The sequence below is a fragment of the Myotis myotis genome, unplaced genomic scaffold, assembly GCF_014108235.1.
Source record: "Myotis myotis isolate mMyoMyo1 unplaced genomic scaffold, mMyoMyo1.p scaffold_m19_p_1, whole genome shotgun sequence".
Classification (NCBI taxonomy): domain Eukaryota; kingdom Metazoa; phylum Chordata; class Mammalia; order Chiroptera; family Vespertilionidae; genus Myotis; species Myotis myotis.
The window spans coordinates 77,708,740-77,719,359 of NW_023416313.1; the positions used below are offsets into that span (position 1 = coordinate 77,708,740).

The 10,620-nt window shown below is 42.9% G+C and overlaps 1 pseudogene; it reads right to left on the reverse strand.

Annotated features, from left to right (window-relative positions):
* Nucleotides 1-1,555: 1,555 nt before the first annotated feature.
* Nucleotides 1,556-10,234, reverse strand: LOC118664709 (annotated as a pseudogene).
* Between the last annotated feature and the right edge of the window lie 386 nt (nucleotides 10,235-10,620).

Here is a 10,620-nt window from a genome sequence, read left to right on the forward strand (position 1 = left end):
AAATGGGGGGAGGGGTGGATAATGGCAGACCTGGCCCTGCTGTACCACCTCCAGACCAAGTGCAGCAGTGAGACTTTCTGGGGAGAGCATGTCATTTGGTTCTGTGATTCTCTCCTCAGTCATCAAGGGATTGCCAGGAAAGCTTTTCTTTTAAAAAAAAATTTAAATTGATGTTTTAGAGAGAGGGAGAGAGAGAGAAGGGGGGGAGGGAGAGAGACAGAGAGACAGAGAGACAGAGAATTGTTGTTCCATTGGGGATGGAACATGCAACCCTGGTGTAGTGGGACGATGCTCTAACTCATATGCTACCTGGCCAGGACCCACAGGAAAAAGCTTCTGATTTGGCCTGAACACTTGGTCAGCCTATACTTTGGGCTCAGGGCAACGAGTGACCCCTTGCCTCCCCGTCGCCCCACTTTCTGCCGCATGCAGTTTAGACCTGAGTGAACATGAGGGCCCACTACCCCTCAGACATGAAACAGGGTGCTTGTGAAATGGAAAGAAATCTTTGCAGGACTGGCATTTCACCCCAGAGAAAAACGTGTTTTCTAACTGCTTCATCCACACAACAGCAGCTTTGTTCCTCCCAGTAACTTGTGGCCTTCGGGGATGCTGTGCAGGCCCTCCATGATCAGGCAGGGAACACACAGTCCTTTGATAATAGCACTTTATCCCGGCCTCTAAATCACAGCAACACACCCACGAAGAATGGTTCAAGCAAACGCAGCCCAGATTCTGGGTCTGACCCTGAAATGAAGACCCACCTTCGTGGAGAGAAGCACTAGCTTCCTTGGACATTCAAAAGAAACAAGAACTTGGGGACCCTGCATACAGCTGCACTTACCTCAGTCACTCAGACAAAACACCAGCAGAGAAAATGTGTTACCCATAGAGGCCTTCCTAAGCCCACACTTCGTCACCCGTCCTCTCTGGGAAAGAGAGAGAAAGAAGAAACATCGATCTGTTCCATTTATTCCACTTATTCATGCATTCAGTGGTTGATTCTCTTTTTTAAAAAATATATTTTTATTGATTTCAGAGAGGAAGGGAGAGGGAGGAGAGAGAGAAAAAAACATCAATGATGAGAGAGAATCATTGATTGGCTACCTCCTGCACTCCTCCTACTGGGATTGAGCCTACAACCCGGGCACATGCCCTGGCTGTGAATCGAACCTTGACCTCCTGGTTCATAGGTCGATCCTCAACCACTGAGCCATGCAGGCCAGGTTACTCTTATGTCCCATAACCAGTGATGGTGAACCTATGACACACGTGTCAGAGGTGACACGCGAACTCATTTTTTTGGTTGATTTTTCTTTGTTAAATAGCATTTAAATATATAAAATAAATATCAAAAATATAAATCTTTGTTTTACTATGGTTGCAAATATCAAAAAATTTCTAATGTGACATGGCACCAGAGTTAAGTTAGGGTTTTTCAAAATGCTGACACGCCGAGCTCAAAAGGTTCGCCATCACTGCCCATAACTATATTGCTTACAGGGCTGTTATTGACACAGTAGTTGGCTGTGCCCCAGACAAATGGGATGCTGGTCTATTCCCACAAGCCTTTATCCCCATCTTCATCACAAGGAAGGCACTGCCATGTGCTTTCGACCAGAATCTCTTGTCCAAGGCTCCTGGTTTGGTTGACGATGTCTTGCTCTATACAACTTTTCGCCATCACAACTTGAGATATAATGACTGATTTCGGTCCAAGGAACCTGATGGAGAAGAGACAAGTAGCCAATTTGTTTGCGACATCAAGATGATTCTTTCTGCACTTGATAAGATGATAAGGAACCTGCAGACTCTGATCTGGTGGTTTTCTCATAGGGACATTGTAATAGCTTTTCAGGGTCCAGGGAATCAGTGTAAGTTTCTTCCATGTTGGAAATTAAATAGCTGAGTCCAAGTGCTGAGTCAAGACACACCCTCCACACAGTTGCGCCCACACCCTGGTTGATTCTTATCTGTGCCCTGACCAGGGATCAAGCCTGAAACCTTGGTGTTTCGGGATGATGCTCTAACGAACGGAACTACTCAGCCCGGGCTGCAGGTTACTGTTTTATCTAGATGTCTCCAATCTTTCTACCTTCAGTGCTTTAATATACAGTATAGTATAACCTAAAAATGTATAGCTGAATAGTAGAATGCTATACAACTATTAGAATGAGTTAGAGCTATATGTGCAGAAACAAAACAATCTGTAAAGTGTGTTGTTAAGTGAAAAAAGGAAGGAGCAGAATAATGTTACCTATGCTGCCCTTGGTGTTACCGTGCATCTATAAACAGGTGGATGTATGCTTGTGTGTGAATAGAATGTTTCTGGAAGGAGACATAAGAAACTTAACAGTGGGGAATGGACATCTGGGGAGAAGGAACACATGCTGCTTTCCATTGTATACTCTTATTATCTATTTTTAAAAAGTGTGTGTCATTTTTAAATACAAAATTAATTTAAAAAATATAGAAAACATTGGCTTTTGGTGGGTGAAATCTGCAATGTAAGTTTTCTAACATTGTAGAAATGAGTCTACGGCAGACAACTTCTCTCCTTCAAACTAGGGTAAGCCACAGAGTGGGTCAAGGTTAGCTTCCCGCGTCACGTAAAGGACGGGGAGGGGTCTTGTGCACCACAGTACACCCAGACACTTCCCACAAAGGGACATGTGCCAAGTGACTTCAATATGCAGAGAAAGCTGTTTGAGCAAGATGCCCATCTTCAGAGCAGTTTTCCTGGGAGGCGCTTGGATGAGCTGAATGAAGCAGCACTACACGGCAAGGCATGCCCCCCAAGTCCACATCCCAGGTCACTTTAACTCCACACCAGGGGGGTTTTTTTGGCACTTGGGTGGCAGGCCCCCTGGAGAGCCCTGACAAAACCACCATTTCACAGCACTAAAGGGGCAGAGAGAGAGGCAGGGGGAGGAAGTTCATGGTACATTCCAGAGGATGGAAACACCTAATTATGCCACGTTTCCAAACAGCACACGTAGGCAGATTCTACCTTCTCATGTCAGTAATTTGGAAAAGTGTCAAAGGTGCCACGGGAGACAAAAGCAAGAAAAATAGGGAAGAGAAGAGAAGGTGTGGGGAGCAGAGGATGTGCTTCCACAATCCAGGGTAAACCTCGCAGCTCACTGACCCAAATTCTAAACTTGTGACTTGTTAAAAGTGAAAATGCTATATTTTATTTTGTTAAAATGAATTCTGTCCCAAAGCGTTTTTTAATACATTTATTTATTTATTTATTTATTTATTTATTTATTGTTAATCCTCACCCGAGGATATTTTCCTGTTGATTTTTAGGGAGAGTGGAAGAGAGAAGGAGAGACAGAGAGAAACATGGATATGTCACATGGATTAGCTGCCCAGGCCTGGGAGGAGCCTGCAACCAAGGTACGTGCCCTTGACCGGACTCCAACCTGGGACCCTTTGGTCCGCAGGCTGATGCTCTGTCCACTGAACCAAATCAGCTAGGGCAAAGCCAGAAGTTTTAAAAAATGCTTTGGGCACTCCCTGGTTTGGCACAGTGGATAGAACAGCCTGTGGACGAAAGGGCCCCAGGTTGGAGTCCACGGTCAAGGGCACGTACCTTGGTTGCAGGCTCCTCCCCAGTCTGGGCCCTGGTCAGGGCTTGTGCAGGAAGCAACTAATCGATGTGTTTTTCTCACATTGATGTTTCTCTCTGTCTCTCCCTCTCTCTTCTGCTCTCTAAAAAAATCAATGGAAAAATATCCTCGGGTGAGGATTAACCAAAAAAAAAAAAAAAATTAAAAATTCTGGTTTAGCTCTGGCCATGTAGCTCAGTTGATTAGAGCATCGTCCGGATATGCCAAGGTTGCAGGTTCAAACCCTGGTCAGGACACATACAAGAATCCACCAATGAGTGTATAAATAAGTGAAACAACAAATAGATGTTTCTCTCCTTTCCTCTCTCTCTAAAATCAATCAATCAATAAAAAAGAAACTTCTGGCTCTAGCCGGTTTGGCTCAGTGGATAGAGCATCAGCCTGCAGACTGAAGGGTCTTAGGTTTGATTCCTGTCAAGGGCACATGTCTGGGTTTCGGGCTCAATTCCCAGTAGAGGGCATGCAGGAGGCAGCTAATCAATGAGCAGTTTCAGATTCACAGCAGAATTGAGCAGGAGGTACAGGTATTTGCTATGTGCTTCCCTGCCTCCTCGTTATCAACATCTGGCACCAGAATCCCATTTGGGTGGATGTGGCATGATTGTTCTCTCTGTGCCCAGTGTGCCAGATCAGGATCTTTCTGCCTCAACCTGTCCACAGCCAACTGCCTGCCTTGGTGGTGGAGGGGAGCCACGCACCCAATGCTCCTTGTACACAACCAGTTATGTTTCCACCCCCGCTCATGGCCTGACCTTCTGGGTACCTTTTCTCTGCAACTCCTGGTCTTTCTGGGTCCCCGAGCTTGAATGAGTTTGCTTCTTAATGTCTTGCCTCCATGCAGGCCCTGAGGTTTCCACTTTCTCTGGCCTGTTTGGCCAGTTAGATTTGACCATCTGCTTTCTTTCAAAATTTCATTACCTTCTTTTAACAGCTGATCTTTTTCATTCTCTTTGAATGCTTGAGTTTATATTCTTAAATTTTAATCCTTTAATGCCATTTTAGCAGACTTTGGGGAGGGAATAAAGTTAAAGGCATGTGTTCAATCTGTGAAATGTCATCTCAAATTCAGTCTTTCATTTTATTATTGTTTTCCTACTCCCTCCTCAAAGCCCACCCCCACCACACACACACGCACTCGCACCCACTCTAATGAATGCCCTTACAGTTCAGCTTCCACTTTGTAAGTATATTTTGAACACGATATAAGATATGCATGTGTCTTTAAATTTTACAGTAATGGTATTGTACTAGAAATCTCATTCTGTTTCTCGCTTTCTCAACATTGTTTTCAGTTGCCTCCGCTTGGCTACATTGTAGTTTAATCCTTCTGACGGCTGCATGAAGGTTACTTCCTAAACTCCTGGCTACCATGTATTAGAAATTGATGAACATTTTATACACCAGAAAATTATTTTCCCTATGTATGCAGGAATAGAGAGCTGGGACATAAGATTCGCACATGTTAAATTGGTGAAATATTACCAGATTTCTCTCCAAAACGGCTGTGGCAGTGAAACCTTCTCAGAGCCCTTGACATCTAGAATATGACTCTCTCAAAGGAGGATATGACAGGCAGCATTTCTCAAACTTATATGACCATGGAACTCTCTCCTTGAAAAACACCATGAGCCTTCAGTCTTCATGTCTCCCAATACACTGGGGATACCTGGAAGATTACACAGGACTAGAGGAGCAGCATGCTGTGTTGGGAAATGAAGCAACATTAGTAGCTATAAACCCAGCTTTTTTATTTGTTTGTTTTTGTTGTTAATCCTCAACCGAGGATATTTTTCTACTGATCTTTTTAGGGAGAGTGGAAGAGAGAAGGGAAGGACCGAGAGAAACATCAATGTGAGAGAAACACATCGATTGGCTGCCTCCTGCACGTGCCCCAATCAGGGCCCTGGCTGGGGAAAAGCCTGCAACCAAGGAACGTGCCCTTGACTGAAATCGAACCCGGGACCCTTTGGTCCCCAGGCGGACGCTCTATACATTGAGCCAAACTGGCTAAGGCAACCCAACTTACTTTTAATCTAACAAAATCATTTTTATATCCTTCACTGCTTAGTAAATACTTATTTGCTGGCTAATCCATTAAGTTATTTTTCTGTTATTTGAGGAAAGTCAAGATGTTCTCCCTAATACTTTGATATATATGTATATATATTTCCAGTAGGAATCAAGACTAACCTTGGAATTTTTTTCCAGGGCTGTGTGCAACTGAGATTCAGTGGTCAAAATTGTAACTCCTTCAGTAAACACAGGCATCTGTTCCCAAACTACTGGTAAGAATGCCAAGATTAATATTCAGTTCTGACAGGCAGATAACCCTACAGTGGTATAGAGAGGAGAATTGACTTTAAAATTAAAAGCAGTAATTAGATTTCAAAGATAAAATGGCTTTGAAAATGAAAAAAAAAAAAAATAAGCCCAATCCAAAGTAGGACTATACCACCACAATCATTAAACAAATAAATCTGGAATTAAAATGTAATTTCTGTGTAGATAGGACCCAGTCTACTTAGCTCACTAAGCCCTAGCCCAGTGCCTGGCACAGAGGAGACACAATAAATAATTGTTGAAGAAATAAATGGAAAAAAATCATCTATTTTTATTTCAAAAGCCTGATAGTGGAAGATTGGATATAAAATTTTAAAGGTATATATTTATATAATAAATACAACTATGAAAAAATGTTCCCCTAAACCACCTAAAAATATAGGAGATAGAGTCAGGCTAGAAGACCTTTCTTCTAGAGTTAAGGAACTGTAATGTACACCTACTGGAGTAGCTGTCCATCCCCCTTTCCTGGGAACTAACCACCCCTCCCACAGGTGTGGATTCCTGGATTTCTGCCACTTGACTCTTTGTCCTAGCTGTTGGATCAAGTTAATCGGATCAAGTTGGACAGAGCGCCCGAGGTAGGCCAACCAGATTCTCTCTTCTGGAAATTTGATGTTGAATTATGAAAACCTAGATAGTCTAGACCAGTGGCTCTCACTGGCGGTGATCTTTGCCCCCAGGGACACTGGCAACATCTAGAGACATTTTGATTGTCACACTGGGGCAGGAGAGAGGTTGGGTGTTCTGGCATCTCACAGGTGAGGCCAGGGATGTTGCTAAACATCCTACAATGCACAGGCCTGCCCTCACCACAAAGAGTGTGAGGCTGAGAAACCTTGCCACAGTGTGAGCACCTGAAAAGACAATGTATAACTCAGTTGACTGGGGCTGCCAGCTGTCTATACTCCATATCCACGGGAAATAGACAGACTTAGCCTGTACAGAGAGAAATAATGAAGAAGTGGTACCAAGAGGAGCTGAGCTTAGATATAGAAATTCCTGATTCCAGTTCCTCCCGGAGACCTGACTACATTTTTGCCCCTTTATCCTTCTAATATATTCTCCTTTTATACTTAAGATAGCCTGGCATGGGTTTTTGTTACTTAAAACCAAAGTAAGTTAAATTAATACAAGAAACATTCAAGTAAATTACTTTACAGTGACTTGAGAGATATTAAGGCTCATGCAGCTTAGAGACTGGTCAGTCTTCTAGGATTGAACAAATAAATAAAATGAAATAATCCATTTTCATTACTTTTCCTTGAAAGCCTTGTTGCTTCCCCACAACTTCTCTACAATTAGGTGCTAGAATGAGTTAAAGTTTTTTGAAAGGTAAGGGGATGTAGAACATGCTGGCATTTTGCTTATGAGTCTTCTGGGAATCAGGACACCTGGCTCACCTGCTCTGCCACTCCACGGAGCCCCACCCCACTCACCAACTCCTAGTCATTATTTACACAGCTCCACAGCTCTACTTTGCATATTGTTTTGTATTTTCATGTACCTCATCAGTCTTGGTACTTATTTCGTTTCTCTATATACAGGAATTCAATTGTGATCTAGGATTAGCTCCTGAAATGGTCTTTGATACTCAGTTTCGTTCTGGAAGTTACATTTTTCTTTATCTAAGTCTTAGGAATATTGTGAATTCATTATTGTGAATTCATTCCTTTATCCAAACACAAATGGCTTCTTAATTATTTAGGAGTCCTTGACCCCTTTGGGAATCTGATGGTGGATCCTCTCTCAAAAATGTATATGTGTACTGTCTTTTGCATACAGATCTGAGGGTTCATAGACTGTTTAGAGCCATCATAACTACCTTTCAGCTTATGAACTTGGCATTAAATACTTATTTAGTGTCTCCTATGTTCTAGATGGTAAGGAAAAAAGGGTGAAAAAGTAGAGTTCTACCCTTCAGAGGAATACAACTTGGTAAGACTACAGAGCAGCAAACATCCAATTACAACCCAAGTTATATATGTTAAGAGAAGGGTGATAGAGAGTACTGTGGTAACCCCGAACAGAACATAACCTGGATTGGGAATTAAAGAAAGATACCTGGAAGAAGTGACATCTGCACTGAGAATTCTGACATGCAGAAGAAAGCAAGGTCAGGTAGAAGGATAGGTAAGAACACTGCAGACAGGGTAAAGTATATGTGGAAGGGAAAGAGCCTGGTGAAATGTTCAGAGCAGCATTGCTAATCGTCCGTCTGTTGGCTCTCGGCTCCGTTCCTGCTGTATCTCAGGGGGCTGAGTCAGCAAACCACACTGCCCAGATACTTCTGCCAAAAGGTTTCTGGAGAGGTTCTGCCAACGGAAAGCCTTGGTGGATGGCTGGAGGGAGAGAAGCCATGCCGCCCTGCTGTCGGTAGCATCCCCAGTTGTGGCAGCAGTAGCATCCACAGTGAGTGGGGACTGCTGGGCCCAGCAGCAGTGGTGGCCTCAGCCATGTCACTGGCTCCAGCCGTGGCAGTAATGGCTGTGGGTAGGCTGAGCAGCACAGCAGTCATGAGCATTGGTAACACCGTCCCCGCTCCTGCTCCAGCCTAGAGTTCCAGGCAGTTCCTAACTCCTGGGTAACCTTATCTTTTTTTAATATATTTTTATTGATTTTTTTACAGAGTGGAAGGGAGAAGGATAGAGTTAGAAACATCTATGACAGAGAAACATCGATGAGCTGCCTCCTGCACACCCCCTACTGGGGATGTGCCCGCAACTTAGGCATGTGCCCTTGGCTGGAATCGAACCTGGGACCCTTCAGTCTGCAGGCCGATGCTCTATCCACTGAGCCAAACCAGTGAGGGCTAACCTTATCTTTTTTGCACCTCTGGCCCTTTCATGTTTTGAAACCAATTCCCTATATTGCCCCTTTAAAATACTTAGAGTGTTTCTGTTTGTCTGACTGGACATGACTAATACAGTAATGAATCAGAAAATATGGTGAGGGGTGGAGGAGGGTTATGGTGAGAGATGTGGTTGACCAGGTAATTGAGGGCCAGATCATTCAAACTCATCTTAGGAAATGATCAGATGTTTGGATTTTATTCTAACAGCAATAAAAATATTTTATTTTATTTCTTCAAAGGCAGTTGTTTAAAAAGACAGCATTGAAATATTTAATTACATAAAAATTAAAAATATCTACAGGTCAATAACAAATAAACATCATAAACCAAACCTAAAGACATATTGCCAGTGGGTATCATTATTCAAATCCACTATGATAGTTTTTATATTCTGAATTTGTTAATGCATTTATAGTTCTATAAGCAAACTATGCTTATTTGACTAAAATATAGGCAAATGACATAAACTGGAAACTCAGTTTTATAACTTTAGTCAACAACCAGCAATTATTTCTCATCCACATTAACTGCTTGTAGGGTTTTTTTTTTAGTATTTATTATTTTTATTTATTTTATTTTTTGTTAATCCTTACTCAAGGATATTTTTATTGATTATTTTATTTTATTTTATTTTTAAATACATTTTTATTGATTTCAGAGAGAAAGGGGGGAGAGAGAGATAGGAACATCAATGATGAGAGAGAATCATTGATTGGCTGCCTCTTGCACGCCCCACACCAGGGATCGAGTCTGCAACCTAGGCATATGCCCTAACTAGGAATTGAACTGTGACCTCTGGGTCATAGATTGACCCTCAATCACTGAGCTACACAGTCGGCCAGGCTCCATTAATTTTTAGAGTGAGAGGGAAGGAGGGAGAGAGAAAGTGAAACATCAATGTGAGAAAGACACATCTATTGGTTGCCTCCTTCATGCACCTGACGGGGCCAGGGATGGAACCTGCAATCTGGGTATGTGCCCTTGACTGGGAATCAAACTTGAGACCCTTCAGTGCTTGGGCTGGTGCTCTACCCACTGATTAACACCAGCCAGGGATGTCTGTAGATTTTTGAAAGTGGTGACAGGTACATAGGTAATCAATGTGTAGAGCTTGTTTGGTGAATCTTCATCCTTATTACGTTTTCTAGACAACCACACCGGGATACGGCATGGAACATTCCTTATTGCTTTTGCCCAGACAGCTTTGTTGAGCCTGGTGAATGTGCACATCTGAAGTTTCCATATCCTTTATGGCAAATTTTTGGATCCCTTTAAGTGCCTGAAGATCACACTTCTTGAAATCTACTCCATGGATGGGCATGTGAATGTTGATGGTGTATTCTCTGGTCACTACCTCGTTGGTGGCAGAACGGCCCTTCTCACCATCTTTCTATGAGGGAGCCATTATGCTGGGCTCAAGTTGGAAAGCTGGAGACCCATGAAAGATTTTAAATACATGGTCAATTCAGTCACCTTTAATTTTCTTGTCCCCCCCCCCTTTTTTTAGAGAGAGAGGAAGAGAGAGGGAGAGAAACATTGATGAAGAGAACTATCCATCGGCTGCCTCCTACACGCCCCCTACCAGGGATCAAGCCCGAAACCTGGGCATGTGCCCTAACTGGGAATCGAATCAGCAACCCTTCGGTGTATGGAACCATACTCAACTGAGGCACACTGGCCAGGGCAGTCACTTTTGATTTTTATGAAGATCATTTGGGTCATAATATGGAGAACAGGTTTGAGACTACCAAATTGAAGGTCAGGTGTCCAATTAGGAAGCGTTTGCAATTA